This window comes from Erythrolamprus reginae, chromosome 1 (assembly GCF_031021105.1).
Source record: "Erythrolamprus reginae isolate rEryReg1 chromosome 1, rEryReg1.hap1, whole genome shotgun sequence".
Taxonomy (NCBI): Eukaryota; Metazoa; Chordata; class Lepidosauria; order Squamata; family Dipsadidae; genus Erythrolamprus; species Erythrolamprus reginae.
The window spans coordinates 311,046,623-311,064,690 of NC_091950.1; the positions used below are offsets into that span (position 1 = coordinate 311,046,623).

The 18,068-nt window shown below is 38.2% G+C and overlaps 1 protein-coding gene across 23 annotated transcripts in view; it reads right to left on the reverse strand.

Moving 5' to 3' along the window:
• The window catches only part of EPB41L2 (erythrocyte membrane protein band 4.1 like 2), a 103,793-nt gene extending 86,728 nt beyond the window's left edge, over positions 1–17,065 (reverse strand). For 12 of the 23 annotated variants that reach the window (XM_070733513.1, XM_070733503.1, XM_070733506.1 and 9 more), the window contains exon 1: positions 16,942–17,024. The gene's annotated coding sequence lies outside the window, so the exon portion shown is untranslated. Of the gene's footprint in view, positions 1–16,745; positions 16,840–16,941 lie in introns of those variants that run through there. The other 11 variants (XM_070733519.1, XM_070733516.1, XM_070733511.1 and 8 more) reach the window with 7 other exon arrangements.
• Between the last annotated feature and the right edge of the window lie 1,003 nt (positions 17,066–18,068).

Genomic DNA, 18,068 nt, shown 5'->3' on the forward strand with positions numbered 1-18,068 from the left:
ACAAGATGTCACTTTTGCATTTTAGTGCTTTCCCTGTGATTATTCATACATAGAAATCTAATATCTACTGCATACATTTCTCTCTGGTATATAAAAATAGAGATAACCAAACAGTAAATCTTCCAATTCAGATTATTAATGTCTAGTTAGCATAGGAAAAAAAACTCTTACTCCATACTAATTTTATACACACACACACACACACAAAAAAATGGTTATTTCATTTTAGGTATAATTGACAATTATACTTAAAAGCACAAAAACAGCTGAAAAAAACTTATTACGTCAGAAAACTCAAAGAAGAAATGCCAATCCTTCAAATACTTTATGTTAAAATACACTACTCAAATTTGAAGAATACAAAATCTAATATATTGTCATCTAGGGTTTTTGGTAGATACAACTGGTCTGAATTTTTGATTATTCAACAACAATAGAAACACATGTTCATAATATTCAGTAATATTTTCCTACTTGAAAAATTATTTCAGCCATTGATTTATTTGGTAGATACAATTCGCAGACCAGGAATGGATACAATAATCATTATTCCCAGAGTAAAGGGAAAGCCTGCCTCCAAAGCAACTACAGACCAAGAAAATACAGTATATGTACATATATATGAGCCGAAATTGTATGTACTGTACTATGTATATAAATAAACATATGCAATGCAACTATGTTACCATTGAGAAAATCCCAATATGTCCCTACTTACTTCTGAATTTAAGTGAACAGATATAGTGACTGAAAGAAAAACTAAAAACATCCCTGAACTGAATGAACTTAAGGTCAAAAAGAAGTGGGAAATGACTCAGCAAATCCATTTGCTCTGGTATTTTCCTCATGCCAGATTCAACAGCTACTTTCATAAGGCAACATTAAGTTTCTTTGTACTTCAGATTTGTCATGACAGACAAATGAAGTTTCTCAGTAAATAAGGAGAAGGAGTACACAATTATGTTGCCTTTAGCAAGCCTTTGCTGGTGGCTAGAAAAAATTTATTTGCTACAGTTGGATAATATGAGGTGTTAATAAATTTAACAGAATGATTTATGAATGTGAGTGTTTCCTGGAGAAAGGGATAAATTGGAAAACAAACAGAATTTCAGTATGACAAAGCAGTGGGCCAAAATATGATTCAGATGAAACCTATCAAAATTATTTAAGAATTGCTAATATACACTGCTCAAAAAAATAAAGGGAACACTTAAACAACACAATATAACTCCAAGTAAATCAAACTTCTGTGAAATCAAACTGTCCATTTAAGAAGCAACACTGATTGACAATCAATTTCACATGCTGTTGTGCACATTCAACTTTGTACAGAACAAAGTATTCAATGAGAATATTTCATTCATTCAGATCTAGGATGTGTTATTTGCGTGTTCCCTTTCTTTTTTTGAGAAGTATATTTTTGTAATGATAAATAACCTGGACAAAGATTTTCAATCATTTAAAATAAATCACAAACCAGTAACAAAATAAGAGAATATAAAGATCAAAACGAGATTCTTGTTTAATTTATCAAGCACTGCCATTTAATCTACATTACAGGTAGTCCTGGACTTACAACAGTTCATTTAGTGATCATTTGAAGATACAATGGCTTTGAAAAAAGTGACTTATGACCTTTTTTCGCACTTACCACCATTGCTGCATAACTATAGTAATATGATCAAAATTCAGATCTTTGCAACTGGCTCATATTTCTGACAGTTGCATTGTCCAGGGGTCATGTGATCACCTTTTGTGACCTTCTGATAAGCAAAGCCAGATTCAGTTAACAACCATGCTACTATCTTTAACAACTGCAGTGATTCACTTTACAACTGCAGCAAAACATAGAAAAAAACATAAGTTTTACATTTATAATATAAATGCATATAAAGCAATTTCTCAAACACAACAGAAGAAAATAATAGAAAAACATTTTTTAAAATATGTCTTGTACTAAAACAAATCAAAGATGCATCTGATCATTATATCCATTTTGTCCTACCCTAGACAATGAGGTGTTAAACCTGTTGTCATAAGCTTCTTTACCAGCTAGTCATTCTGAATAAAAACATCACTGTAAAGAATTAGTGGAATCCAGGTTGGAAACACAACAGAGAGAGGACAACTGAAAAAAGTGTTTAAATGTACTTTCATATCATCTAGGATATTAAAAAGAAAAAATATTAAATTGGAGATTTAGTTAGGTTATTTATGTCTTCAAGATTAATTTATGTTTCCTGGATGGGTAATAAAATAATTTAAGTTAAGAAAAAAATAACAAAGCTTTAGACTTGCTAACTATAAACTGTCAAGTAAGATATTTTAACCTGAGTCAGAAAATAAAATCTAGATGGTCAACATAAAGACTAATGTTGATGGCTAGGAAAAATTTCATCAGTCATCTAGGCAGGAATAGAACAGAACAGAATAGAACAGAATAAAATAGGCAGGAAACAGACTGATTAAAATCTCAAACATACCATAAAATATGGATGTATGGATATTATCTATGGATAATATCCAGACATCCAAAATATTATCTATGGATCCTAATGGATTTGAGATTTTGTTACATAAAGCATTTGGTAAGCATAATTTCTACTAAATTAGATCCCCCCCAAAAAAGTTAATGACTATATACAGTATATTATTCATAATCCTACACACCATCCCACAGGAATGAGAAACTTTTAGTTCTATAAATGGTATTTAGCCAAACCCTTACTGTCTGAGGCACAATCAGCATTCAGAGCAGTGTTTCTCAACCTCAGCAACTTGAAGATGTGTGCATTTCAATCCCCAGAATTCTCAAGTCTACACATCTTCAAGTTGCCAAGGTTGAGAAACATTGGGTTAACATACTAAGAGTTGAAACGGTAACATTCGAACTGCCACAGATTTCCCACCATTGAAGTAAATATTACGATAAGTCTTAGAATAACAAAAACTAAAAATATGGTGCAGTGCTATGGTGTTGCACTATCTCTCTGCATATGTTTAAATGCACAACCTCCCCCTTCTCCAGAAGCCAAACCTTCTGTATCTTCTAAAGCACAACTGTTGAAGGATTTTAACATTCCCCAAATTTAGTCCAAATTTTCAATGTTTCCCAATCTGTTTCCTTCTCTTGCTCTACTACAACTCCCATGACGGCTAGCCAGCATGGCTGATGGCCAACACAGCTGCAAGGCAAAAAGGCTGAAAGAATGTGAGGTCAAACTCAAACTCAGAGGAGACTGTGGTGGTGAATTAAAATTCTGACTGAAAGGTCAAGAACAATCCATTATGTTTAACATGAGATATGACTAGAAAAGTACTTCATAGTTTGATTTATGGTAACTCTTGCATATTGTGTACAACCTACACAGGCACTTTATGTTCAGGTACAAAATAAGAGGACTAGAGAAAGGACACCATGTTTTTTTCAATGTGAAAAATGCAAATTTCATAACACTACTGTGTTAAAACTGAACTTGTGTGGGGGATGTGTCAAAATACCAGTTCTTAGAAAACAAACCCCCGTTCACCATTTTTATAGACTACCTTTTCTTAACCATTTTTAAAAATGACCCCAATGGCTCAGGGGTGGGTTCTGGATCCTTTTGCTGCTGGTTTGTGCAGGGTCGCGCCATGCATGTGCAGCAATCAAAAAATAGCTTCTGCGCATGCGCAGAAATAAAATCCAAGATGGCAGCACCCACAACAGAACTGGCTCTGTGACATCATCGCTAAGTTACTAACGGTTCTAAAGAACTGGTTAGAACCAGTAGGAACCAACCTCTGCAATGGCTGGGTTATTCATTAAGCAAAGAAACAAAATGGTTTACAATTCACAATAACTGAAGTCATACTATACATTAAGCCAAAACCAAGCAAACTCCATTACTGCTTAATTTGAAGCATGAACCACAGATTACATGTTTTCAAGAAATAGAATGCAGGCTGATATATTTCATTATACTGTATACAGTATATAAAAAGTACAATTTTGAGGAATATACATACATTTTGAGAAATTTATATTTTGAGAGAACAACCTCAAAACAGATCTATACTAGTCTCCCTTCATTTTCATTTCAGCAAAAATGTGTCGCGCACACACACACACACACAAACATATAATGTTTTATATCTAAAACAGTGGTTGTGGATATATGCCTTAAGATTAAAAACTGCTGTGATTTAGTATTTACAGAAATAGAACCATTAGTTAGAAAATCAAAATAAACTCAGAATTACTTTGTTGAAAATCTGGAAGACAATACCAATTTTTTTTAAAAGAGTTGTGGTTTATATGCTGATTACAACAAGAACATTTATATAACATAATAGGAAGCAGGGAATTTTATCCTTAGATTAATGGTGTAAGCTGCTTTACTATACTTCAATGGCAGAAAAATCAACCCATCTGTTACATTTTCAAATAATCTAAAGGATGTTTTTGAGATATGGGAAGATATTTTTACCAGACAAAATACTATAACACAAATTGCCTGTTTGTTATACTTCTATGGAATCATATATATTATATTATTTCTAAAAGATTCTGAAGTTGATAGATAATATTTATAATTATGTAGTATTGCTACTGTACAACCTCTCTGCTTTGTGGCTGCTCTTCATTTGAGTTCCTCAACTATGTATCAGATTTGGCAGTGCAATTTCACAGGCTTATAGTCCTGGAAGATTTTGACTTGCATTCCCCGAGAGTAGAGCCTGAAGTGGCTTAGGAGTTCATGCCCACCATGACAGCTATAGACCAATCCCAGGTCATCCAGAGTCTCACGTGGATCAATGGCCAAGGACCTGATCTGGTCCTCTTCTTGCAGCAGTGGCAACATGATCTGGAGTTGGGGGAACTCCCTCTAGCTCCTTTATCATGGTCATATCATGTCCTGGTAACCCTAAAATTCAGCCCCTGGTGACTGAAGAGTTCTCAAAACAACTAGGGTTGTTCCTGATGGTCTGCTGCATAGTCTGACTGAGGCCTTAGTCATCACATGTAATGAGAAGGCAGTTTTGGTTTTTGATCAGATTGTGCTCATGCAACCTCTTTCTTCCTATGGAATCTGTCACTCTGTAGTTTGTGGAAAAGCTGAGAAAAAAGAAATGAGAGAATATATACCTAGACTATCACTGGAGGTCAATGAACGATGAATTTGTACAAATACCAGTGACAAACACTCTCTTAAGATGTTGCTAGGGGCTGCAACTGTGGCAAAGCGCACTTATTTTTCAATCCATGCTGTGTTTGAGAATTGAGGCTATCTTGTTCCAGGTGACTTGAGCCCTTCTAGGTAAGGGGTATCTAGAGATTTGTCTGCAAGGCTGTACAGAGGAAATTTCAGTGCATCAGTTGGACAAAATTGCTCAAATTCATTCCCAGTTAGATAGCAGCCTTTGGGCAGGTCTAAAGGAGGTGCCTGGAGATAGTCTTGTTCTCTTTTCTGAGCACCTTTTGAATCTGCTGGACATGAAGAAGATAAGAAGGCCCTTATGAGAACCAAGCTCAGGCACATGTCAAGGAGGTTTCTCTCCCTCTAAAAGAAGCTATCGCTTGCTTCCACTATACAAATGGTGTCCAACCTTCTTTTTTAGGGAAGATTATGGAGGTGACAGTTATGCAGCAATTTCAACAGATCCTTGATGCAGTGATTTATATGGACCTCTTCCGGTCAGGTTTTAGGCCAAGACATGGGACAAAAATGGCAATGATTGTACTTTTGGATGATTTCTGGCAGGAGAAGAATGGGGGAGGGTAATGCGTCCATTCTGGCTTTATTTGATCTCTTGGTGGATTTCAGTATCATTGACCAGGGTAATCTTCTGGGTTAGTACCAAGAATTGAGAATGGGTGCAACTGCATTGTGCTCATTCTATTCTTTCCTACAGGGCTTTCCTTCCTACCAATTGGTATTGACCATCCTTCATTTGTGGGGTGCCACAAAGACCAGTGCTGTTTCCATTCCTGTTAAATATCAACATGAAAACACAGGAGGACAATATAATCTATTGCCAGAGGGTATCTGATAGTTTTTTCTGATGTTTTCAGTGGATTGATGGTATTTTTAAAAGAAATATATAAAATCTAGTTTTAAACTAAGTATATTACTTGCTGTTACAATACTAACCCAGCTGAGGAATGCTGATCAGGTTTTCTTTTTAATTTTCCAAAGCAACATTTTTTGGGAATCTGCTTGAAAATTACTTTAACTAAAAGTGTAGTATTGTACAACATAAATATTGTGAGTACAGAAATTCACTTTTTTTTAACCAAAAGACCTCCCAAGATCACATTACACTAACCAGTTTACATGAAGGCTATTTTAAATCTTAACTATAGCACAGGAATAAAATTTCTCAGAGGATGCATCAGTATTGCTGAAAAATAGGAACTCGTCTGAACTTAGCTTCCAATAACATTTAGGGCATTTCTAAAGCCTTGCAAGACAGACAGAAACTTCCATCTCTGATCAGGTGCCGAATAAATGGTGATGCCGCCCTGCAGATTTCTTCAATCTGTTGCTTTAGATTTAATTTTGTCAGCTGCTCTCTTACAAGCTGACCTAGGTTTAACAACTCCCTTGTTGGCATGCTCCAGAGAGGCTGGGGAACACCCATTGATGCCATTCCTGTCATTAGAGGCACACACTGCCATTTTGGAGCTCAACTGACAAGAAAAAGTGGAGTATGGCCTGAGATAAGGCAGGGACTCCAATAGGTGGTTGCAAGGGCTGGAGCACTAATGAAGTTAGCTCGCTCACAATGCCAGGAATTTAAAAGGCACACCAAGAATCTGTTTTCCCTGGATGGGACTTCGGCAAGAGCTGTCACTTTAAATTAGTCAGCACAACGACAGCGGCTCAAATAAGGAGTCCAGCCCGAAGCCTTCCAATGCAGTTGGACATGTTAAATAGCTCCATGGGTCAGCAGCTTTTCCAGGCAACCTGGATTGGCCAGCACGTTCCACATGAGGCTCACTGAGAGACTTCTGATCTGATCAGCACGGAGGAGGGCTCCGGTAGCGGGAAAGCAACGGGAAGCTCCTGTTAAATTCTGCTAGCTGTCAAAAGCCACAATTACAATAGAAAGCTGTTATTTTTGCTCTGGGAGTCCAAGAATGGAGTTTTTGATGTCCAGTTGTCCAGACACCATCTCTCTAGAGCTAGACTGAGTCAAAAACTGGAGCCAAGGAGAGAGGCAATGGGGTATGGCTTCAATTATGACTCAGTCTCTGGGCAAGGTATCCTGCTGTCAGTTAGGAGAACACACTGATCACTCTTGTCGATGATATGTAGTAGGCATTAGATAATAACACTAGTATTCTCGTAATCCTATTGAATGCCTGTGGCTTTTGGTTTCAGTGTTTATGGCACCCACCTGAACAGATTTTAGAAACTGGAAATGAAGTATCAATTTCCAATGTTTCCATTTCTTCGTAATAAGGAGGTCCCAGTCAATGGTAATTTGGGTGAAAAGATCATGTCCTAAAGGATACATGGTTCTTAAAACCCTCACTCCTCCTATTCAACTTGGAAGCAACTTTGAAGATAATTTTTCTCTTTGAAGTAACTGCCTGGGATCTGGGGTAGGGATGGAAGAATCACTATACAGTATTCCTTGGAGAGGGGCAGCATAGAAATCTAATTAATAAATAATAAATAAATATGCATGATATTTACATGTACATCTCAATTCCAGGATGAATAGGAGATCCAATAAAAGCCCTAATTGGAAGCCTCAGGGTGAGAAAGAACAGGATCAGGTTTAATTCCAGAAAACAGTGTGACTCTGGGTGTAGAAAACATTCCAGTTCCAGATATAATAAATCCTTGCTTCTGGATCACATTTCCTCATGAGGTGATGGTTTGTAATTTGAGAGTTTTCTAACTCACAGTTCATACTCAAAGAGCAAGTAGCAGGTGTGGCTAAGAAGCTTTTGCACAGCTACATCTGGTGCATCAATAATGACCATTCTTGTGATTTCAGGACCTTATTTCCAGCTATGCCTTAATTAACTCATATTTAGCAAGTTATTGCACATATGGTTGCCTTTTAAGAGTATCCAGAAACTTCAAATGGTCAAGAATTCAGATACTGGTGTTGTGGTAGGAACTTCTACATGTTTACATTATGAACTATTTCTGGATACAATTGAAAGTGATAGTTGCCACCCCTTAAAAGCTCCATTTTTTAAAAAAAAAGATAGGTTCCCTCCAGGTCGCTTATGTTAAAGACTAATCAGGGGCTATGTATTCTCCCTGCAGCTCTCATTCATTGGAGCAATGTACCTCTCAAGATCAAATCCCATGCTATTATCAGCATTCCAACTGACATCTAAGTTTAAATCAGAGTCCAAGGCAATTATTCCTCAAAGTTCCAATTGATTCTCACAGCCATCTTGGCACGTCTCTGGGGAAAGCCAGATCTGATTTCCCCAGGATTTCTACTTTCAGGTTAAAGTTCATTCTCCTGTCCCACACTACAAGTTCATCACATGGACCACTTATCTTCTGCCACCAGGTCCGTACAAGCCCATCTTCTTCCCGTCCGGTGCTGACAAAAGATGATATTGAAAGGAATTTATTTTGTCTGTCTCTAACTCCTCATGCAACTGCCCTCCCCTCTTTCCACAGCAAGAAACATTCCAAAAGAACATAGCATAATGTGGCAGGACAAAACCTCCAAACATTCTGGCTTCAGCCTGGCAGCTATTGGGTTTTAGGGCAGTTATCAAGAGAATTCTGGAAAAGGAACGTTGAATAATGGGCCTCCATTAGGTATTGGCATGATGCTGGATTGTTCCTCTATGACTATATTACTATAATTGCAATTACCATAGCAAATTATGTTGTTCATTTTGTTTTTAACATTATTATAGGAGTGTTAGCCAAACAGATTTCTTCAGAATTGGAGCAGCATATAAACCTAGGAAATAAATATGTCTACATCAATCACCCGATCAATTAAATTATCAATTCTGTCAAATGGGAGATAGCCTGCAATAGTCTGGCATTACTTATTTGTGACTAGCCCATATTGGCTATTGTTCATTACTATCCAAGTGTTTATTAACATGCTCCTTAATCTGCTCAAAAACCTTGCATAGCACAGAAATCAAGCTGACAGGTCTGCAATTTTCTGTCCCTTCCATTTTTTGCACATGTGAAGATTTGTTTTCCTCCAGTCCCTTGGAATATTGTCAATTCTCCATTAGCTCTTAACCAGTACAAATAGCAATAGCATTTAGACTTATCCTCTCTAAGTGGTTTACAGAGTCAGCAGCATAGATGCTGGTTCTGTGCTAACGTCTGCTATCACCGCAGATGGGGGCTGCAGCCAAGACACTTGCTCCTGGAGAGGAAAGTTATGACAAATCTAGACAGCATACTAAAAAGCAGAGACATCACCCTACCAACAAAAGTGTGTATAGTCAAGGCTATTGTTTTGAATACAGCTCATCTGTCTGAAACCCACACTGCATTTTGGACATAATCACTCTAGAAAATGTCCAGAGATACTTTACTAGAAGAACCTTCCACTCCTCTACTCGCAACAGAATACCCTACGCAACTAGACTTACAATCCTAGGTTTAGAAAGCTTAGAACTACATCACATTAAACACAGCCTGAGCATAGCCGCCCCGAGTCTACAGAGAAGGGCAGCATACAAATCTAATAAATAATAGCCCATAAAATCATCTGCTACAACGTCCTTCCTATCAACAACTACTTCAGCTTCAACTACAACAATACACGAACACACAACAAATACAAACTTAAAGTAACCCGCTATAAACTCGATTTCAGGAAATATGACTTTACTGAGTAGTTGGCGCATGGAACTTGCAACCTGACTCTGTACTATCATCACCTAACACTCAAAACTTTACCCTTAGACTATCCACTGTTGACCTTTCCTGATTCCTAAGATGTCAGTAAGGGGTGTGCATAAGTGCATCAGCGTGCCTTCCGTCGCCTGTCCTAATGTTTTCTCTTACTAGTATGGCTGTGAAAGTTGGACCATAAGAAAGGCTGAGTGCCAAAGAATTGAGGCCTTTGAATCATGGTGCTGGAGAAGACTCCTGCGAGTCCCTTGGACTGCAAGGAGATCAAACCGTTCAGTCCTAGAGTAGATCAACCCTGACTGTTCTTTAGAAGGCCAGATCCTGAAAATGAAACTCAAATGAGAAGGAATGACTCAGTGGAGATGAGCCTAATGCTGGGAAAGATTGAGGGCAAAAGAAGGGGACATACCCAGTTTATTTAAATACACAGTAGCTTATATCTATGTGTTCCACTAATGTGCACTGTCATCAGTTTCAAAATTTGCTGAATAAAGAAAAAGAATCACAATATGTTAGTAGCATATCTCAAGTTTTTTTTTAAAAGCTACTTACGCAAGACAAAGGAAACAAACCATCAACAGGAAACAAAAGAACAGCCTTCTGATTCTACAGCACTATGCTGAAAAGTATGATGCTGCCATTTGGAATACATATGAAAAGGCAAAGGTTAGATTGCAGGCCTACTACTAGGTTTCCTGAAAATCAGATTCAATATACTTCAAATTATATTTTTTTTAAATCCCTAACATTGCTTTGTGCATGTACTGTATAAAGATAACTGGTAACAGATTTCTCAATTATCTTTCCTTAGAAGATACTTCAAGCAATGCAACATGTGAATTTACAGTGACATAACAAGACATCTCTTCCACTTTCACCCATCCATAGCCTAAATCGTCTCCAGGTGATTTCTCTAGATATCAAAAACAATGTGGAATGTTATTCTAGCAGAACACTGCCATGTAAATAGAAGAGCATACCTGAAATAGAATAACTTCAAATTAAAATACCAAGGTTTACATTTCCTTCTCAATTCCAAAATAACACATGATGTTAGACTACTTACTTTTGTAGCACACAACCTATTGGAGTTAGCCACCTGAGTCCCTAATTTGAAGCAATGGAGATGTGCTTAAATCTATTTGAAGAGACTATGATAAGTGACCAATGAATGAGTTGATACAATATCCATGAGGCAGAAGAATATTAACATTTAAAGCCACATTTTTGTTTTAACACTATTTTAAAATAACTTGATTCATGGGAAGAGATGGATTGAATGAATCTTTGTTATATTTAATATCAATAATTTATTTAACCAAAGTGAAAAGTAATTCAAGTTTATCCATATAAATAGGTAGTTGTTAAGTTCACTCATTGAAAAAAGTACTACATGGCAAAAATATTTGGCCCATGCATTATTATTTATTCCTAATTTAACAAAAATAGAAAGTAGCTGATAAAAAATATCAGATAATCAGATGTCATAGCAGAAGCATGCAATTTATAGTATTAAGGTCAAATGTCATGAGTTCAACTTTGAACTTATCATTGGAGCAACTTGGTCCAATTTTACCAGAAGCAGCTCAATATTTCAACTTCATAATGTTTTGTATCTATACCTCTAATTTGAAATCTGCTTCTCTGTGGCCTCATATATGGAAAGGGCTGTGTTTCCCAATACTATAAACAAATTGAAACATGTCTAAGGTTTTAGAAATGTTAGCATTCTATATGATTTTGTAATTGGTATTATACAGTATTTAATATATTCTAAGATATACTGTTATATAAAATTATTCTGTAAATTATTTTAAATATTTGTACAGCATATCACATAATTACAGTATTTTTCAGAGTATAAGATGAATCTTTGCCCCCCTAAAAGAGGGTGAAAATGTCAGTGCCTCTTATACGACAAATACAGCCATTTTTGCTGTCTTGAAACCCTACCCCGTGTCCTATTTTTGCAAAAAAAATGGGCCCGTTTTTCACAAAAATGGGGTGGAAAGAGAGTCTGGAAAGCTTGCAGAGAGCTCCTGGGTGCTGGGGGAATGGCAAAAATGCCTTCGTTTTTGCAAAAAAATGGGCCATTTTTTACCCAAATGGGCCGGGATTTTTTTTGTTTTTGTTTTGCAAAAATGGAGTACATAAAGGGTCTGGGAAGCCTGCAGAGAACTCCTAGGGACTGGAGGAAGGCAAAATTGCCCCCATTTTTGTGGGGAAAAACGGGTGAAAAACGGCCCATTTTTTAGAAAAACGGAGGAGGGGTTGCCTTCTAATTACCTCATCTAGCATAACTGGAGGAGAAATTCTGAGAGTTGAAGTCCACTAGTCTTAAAGCTGTCAAGTTTGAAGTTTGTAAAAAGGGTACTTGGTTGTAAAAAGTATTCTGTTACACTGATACTTTATTAAATAATATATTACTACATCATTTGGTTCAGAATACTTTTTTCCTTGTTTTCCACCTCTAAAATCTAGAAATGTCTTATACTACGGCGCGTCTTATATTCCAAAAAATGCAGTAATAGCAACAGGTTAAACAAGATTGGATTTGTAGATGTATTGCTTGTTGTGAGCTGACCCGAGTCCAGAGAGGGGTGGCATACAAATCCTATTATTATTATTATTATTATTATTATTATTATTATTATTATTATTATTATTTCTATAAAAGTGTGAAGACTTTCTGTAAATCACTTAGAGTGGGCTGTAAGGCACTGTAAAGCAGTATGTAAGTATAAAATGCTATTGCTATAAACATGGAAACTATTCATGCAACGTTCATGTAGAAAAGTTCTTATGAAAAGATACCAGATGTTCATTAACTATCTTAAAGATGCCACTATAAATGCCTCACTAATATCAGAACAGACTGCATTCCATGTGCAAAATATAAAAAGGCCCATCTGAAGTTTTTGCAAGATGGCACTGTGGTTCTCAGCACATGAATGCTAGCCATTTTCTTCTCAAACTAGAAGAATCAAAGCCATGTCTCCTAAAGCATAAATGAACCAAACTTCCCCTGGATTTTAAAAAGAAACATGCCATTTCAGTAAAGTTTAATAAAAAGAACAATATGACTTTAAATATGTTTATTTCAGAATTACGCCTACACATAATTCTACACGCATGCTTATAAGGGAGGCATCCTTTTTCGCTCTTTACACTTTCCATTGTCTTTGTGTATAAACAGGGAAAGCAAGACAATTAAAGCAAACAGTCTCAAAAGGAGTGGCATGTTATTCCTCCTTTTCAAACAATGGAAGATAATGTGTTTACTTTTCCTAACCTGGCACACAATCATACATCCCAAATCAGGTAATTACTTCAAATACTTTTGATAGTCCAATCATAACCAAATCCCACCTCACCCACATTTGTAGACCTAGGTGAATGTTTTAGTGGTTTTGTTGAAGATACAGGTAGAAGACTAGAAGAACAATGTCAGGGAGCAATCTTCAAGGAGAAAATATATGTGGTCAGGAAGAGTGGACACTGACTTGATGGCACGTAATCAATATGTTGCAGATCTTGAAGGAAATTTAGTACTATAAAATTTAGAAATAATTCCTAGAAATACACTCTTTTATGAGAGAGATTAACAAAAATCTTTATAAATTAGAGATATTTTTGCTGTTTATATGTACAGCTTGTGCCACATCTGGACATTATTACTTTGCAGAAAATTGGAAATATTATTTCAAAATTTGCATTAATTGAAATACATTTGTCAATTTTTCTCTGTTCTATTATCTAGTTTCATCTTCCTACTGTATGTTTGCTAAATTTCAACCAATTCCCAGGAGAGGGGATAAAATTGCTCATAATTATTGTTGCACAAGTTGCTTATGTTCGAAAGTTATTACCATGATTGTTTAATAATCAAATCATTTCACCTCAAAACAATTTTGGAATCATTTTACTAAAATCGTAGTTTTATTTCCAGTATATTCTAAGCTTATTCCAAAAAGTACTGATCAACAACTTGAACTAAATTTCAAATCACCAAATAAACTATACTGAGATAACATATTCATTAAAATAATTGAAAGTTTACAAAGCAATTGTACGCTCAAAGGTTGGAAACTTTTCATTGGACAAGATGGACAAAAATGCAGAAAAAAGGGTGTGGCAAAGGAATATAGTGATCAAACTACATCTGTACCATTCTTACATGACATATCCTACATATATATATTAGGCCTTTTTCAGGACAGAAGATTGATTTAAATTACAGAAAAATATTCTCAAATCTTTCTGAAAAAAGGAAAACAATAAAGACAAAATCCTTTGTATCATACTTGTACCTCTTAGAGTACTTTACAATAGAAGGTATTAGTTCAGTTTATCCTTTGAGATTCAAAACTGAAGCCAATCTAGAGAGAGCTCTGTTGAAATAAAAGAAAGCTGTTATCTATATTTCCACCATCCTTAATAGTTCCCTAGCCACTTTCTCTCATTTTCATCAACAAACTATCCAGAAACAATGCTTCCCGGTAACATTATAAGATAAACAAGTCCTTAGCTTTCCTATTCCATCCATTCCATACCATACAATAGCCTAGCCTGGAATATCCCGCAGGAATGAAAAACAATTAGTTGAGTAAGATTAAAAGATGGAACATAATATTCATAGGTCTTCACTCTTCAAATACAAAGCTAACATCTTCATCAGGTTAAGCCTGACTCTTGGTGACTTCAGTCTTCTCCATCTCACCTACTCTATATTCTCCATCTCTCCTACTGTAAACCAGAATTATCACTTTAACTTTTAATGCAGAGATTGTGCATATAATCCTGAGTGATAATTTATCTATGTACATGTCCTCATACTGATTCAGATTTATGTTAGCATAATGTAATACCAAATGTGTCCTCCTAATATTCATTTTTAAATTTCATAAATTAAATTTAGGATTTTTACATTCACCACTTCTTTGGAGAGAAGAACAAAGTCTTTTTTTTCCTTTTGTCCTATATAATGTCACCCTCTCAGTATTTAGATTAACAGGACAAAAAGAAAAAGCTTGCAATCTTCATATAAAAATATCATATGAGTGCTATGGTGGGTTTGAGAGTTTTAAAGTGACTCCTTGATGCATAATTGTGAAGATGGTAGATGTAGAATTGGAGAGGCCCAAATTAAAGCACACCTTCACCCAAAGCATTCTGGATAAATTTTCTCAGTCCAATTTATCTCATAGGATTTCGGTTGTGAGAAAAACCAGGGGGAGAGAGCATTACCTACTGTACATTGTGTTGGACTGCTGCACACTAGATAGGGTATAAACCTCACAAATACTGCAGTGTTTTCCAAAACTGTAAGAATCATAATCCTCTTTCAATAATTTTGATACCATTCATATGTTAGCTGCATTCATAATACTCCTGCTTTCCCTCTTAAACAATTTTTTATGGTGATCTTGCCCGTGCTGCCACCATCACCAAATGAACTACAGCAGCTGTCTCCAATGTGTAAAAACAGAGTTTTTGACAGATCTCCCCCCTTTCCATTTGCAGCGGCTTCCCTAATAAAGTTAGGGAGATTTTGTGGGCGAACTTCCAAAAAAGTGTCACCGCTGCTCATTCTCACACTTGCCCCAGGGTGCACTTTGGATGTTGGACACACACAAACCCACACACACACAGCACGGTGTGTAAAAAAGGAGGGAGATTTCAACAAACACCAGCTCCAAGATGCAGCTTAACTAAAGGAAGTTTCCCACAGCAACTTTCTTTTTCTTTCTGCCCCTCTCCCCCTTTTCCTTTCTTTCTCAATTTCCCCTTTTCTTTCTTTCTCCCGCTCTCTCTCCCTTTTTCTTTCTCCCTCCCTCCTTTTTTCTTTCTCCCTCCCCCTCCCTTTTTATTTCTTTCTTTTTTCCCCTCTCTCCCTTTTTCTTCCACTCTCCCTCCCTCCTTTTTTCTTTCTCTCTCCCACTTTTCTTTCTTTTTTCCTCCCCCTCCCTTTTTTCTTTCTCCCGATCTCTCTCTTTTTCTCCCTCCCTCCATTTTTCTTTCTCTCTCTCTCCCTCCCTCCTTTTTTTCTTTGTCCCCCTCCCCCCTTTTCTTTCTCCCTCCCCCTCCTTTTTTCTTTCTCTCTCCCTCTCCCCCTTTTCTTTCTTCCTCCCCCTCCCTTTTTCTTTCTTTCTCCAGCTCTCTCTCCCCTTTTCTTTCTTTCTCTCTCTCTCCCTCCCTCTTTTTTCTTTCTCCCTCTCCCCCCTTTTCTTTCTTTCTCCCTCTCCCTCCCTTTTTCTTTCTCCCTCCCTCCCTCCTTTTTTCTTTCTCCCTCTCACCCTTTTTCTTTCTTTCTCCCTTCCTCCCTTTCTTTTCCTCTCTCCCTCTCTCGCTCCTTTTTTCTTTCTCACTCTCTCCTTCCCTTTTTCTTTCGTTCCCCCTCTCTCTATCCAACTTTCTTTTTCTTTCTCTTTTTCTCTCTTTCTTCCTTCCTTGCAACTGGCAGTGAAGGCGCCGCTCCAACCTCAGCGCGAAAGAAACGTCTCCGGCCCATCGGGCGCATCTCTTTTACCATCTCACTCCACCGACCGCGGCGCAACTAATCCGTCGACAGCTGGAACCTGGCTCGGCCCCGAAAGTTGCGTCCGATCGACCGACCGTGCCCCTCTCGCTAGTTACCGCGACCCCCTTCTTCTTCCCCCCAAACCCACGCAGAGAAAGAAAACGGATTTCCCTGAGACCGAGCGGACCGGCGCCTTCTGCCTCTCCCTCATCCCGGACTGACTTTCGCGGAGGCGGAGGCGGCACCGATTCAAACTACATCACCAATCCGGCCCAGAGGACGAGGCGGCGGCTGGCGGCGGCGGAAAAAAAGCACCTCCTGGCCGAAGCAGTAACCGCCTCCCGGGGGAGCAGAACCGACAGACCTCCACTCACCTCCGGCGTCCGACGAAAGAAGAAGAAGGAAGGGGAAACCCAGCTCCTTCGGCGCTGCTCCGCCTCCCCCCTTTGCTCGGTCGGTGCCCCGCTTGCTTGCCTCACACGCCTCCCCCAGCTCCGAGCCCCGCGCTCAGCCCGCCAAACAGGCACCACTCGCTCCGGCTACCAACGCGCGCTGAAGTGCTCCCCCTACCTGCCTTCCCTCCAGTTCGTCCCCGCGCGCCGTCTCCCTCAGTCTGACTCAAAATTGAAATTCCCTGGCCGGGGCCGTCAGCCCCACCCCGGCCCTTAAACTGCCTCCGCCTGGAACCCCGCCCTCTTGGCGCCTCTAAGCCAATCAAGGGCCCAAGACAGCTCTCGACCCCGCCTATACCCTTTGGAGGGGGGATTCCCTGGCCCGTCAATCACAAGCATGGCCAATTGCCTGCCTCCTTCCCTCGTGCTTTTTTTCCCCCTAAGCCACGCCCAGCCATCGCCAGACTTGGAAGTTTTGAAGAACCGCGCCTTCGGGCCCCGCGGGGCGCGCGACATCTTCGCGTCAATGTTTTCTTGCTCTGGGGGCGAGAAATGTAAAGGGAGTGGGCGGGGAAAGGAGAATAAGCTGCCCTAAATGAATTGGGGAATTTAAAACGTTTTAGCGTTTCCTTTTTTTTTTTTTGGTCACGTGTTGCAATTTTAGGCGGGAGGCAAATCCGGGATGCAGTGTGATAACTTGAGTTTTCTTTGGTCGGGAGGAGTTTTTAATGTCGCTTATGTCATCCATCATGTCCCCATAGGCTAAAAACGCAGCCACGCGAGATACTTGTACCAAATGGGGACCAAGCGTAATCTTTGTTAGCTCACTTAATCATTAAATGTTATACCTCATGATTTTTGACAAATGCATATTGTACACGGAGAGCACATGCACCAAAGACAAATTCCTTGTGCGTCCAATCACACGTGGCCAACAAAGAATTATATTAATATTTTTAGTTTTATTTGTTCCGAGGTGCCATCCCAATTGCTAGGATTGAAAATAAATCCCAAAATTCAAAAAAGAAAAATTAGATTAAAATTAAATTTAATACAATAATGACCCATATTTTATGAGCTGCCCATTCTGGGCTCTGATATCTTAAAATCCAGGCAATAAATAAGATACCTTTTACTGACACTTTTTTTCCTTTTGCTGTGAACGCACTGCGAACACATAAAAAAATTAAGTGCTTTTCTGAATAAAAGGAAAGTTGGGACTTGCTATATTTCTAAGGTAAAGGAGGTTGGGCAGTGAGTCTTATTAACTATCTCCAAGACCACCTTCTGCCGCATGAATCCCAG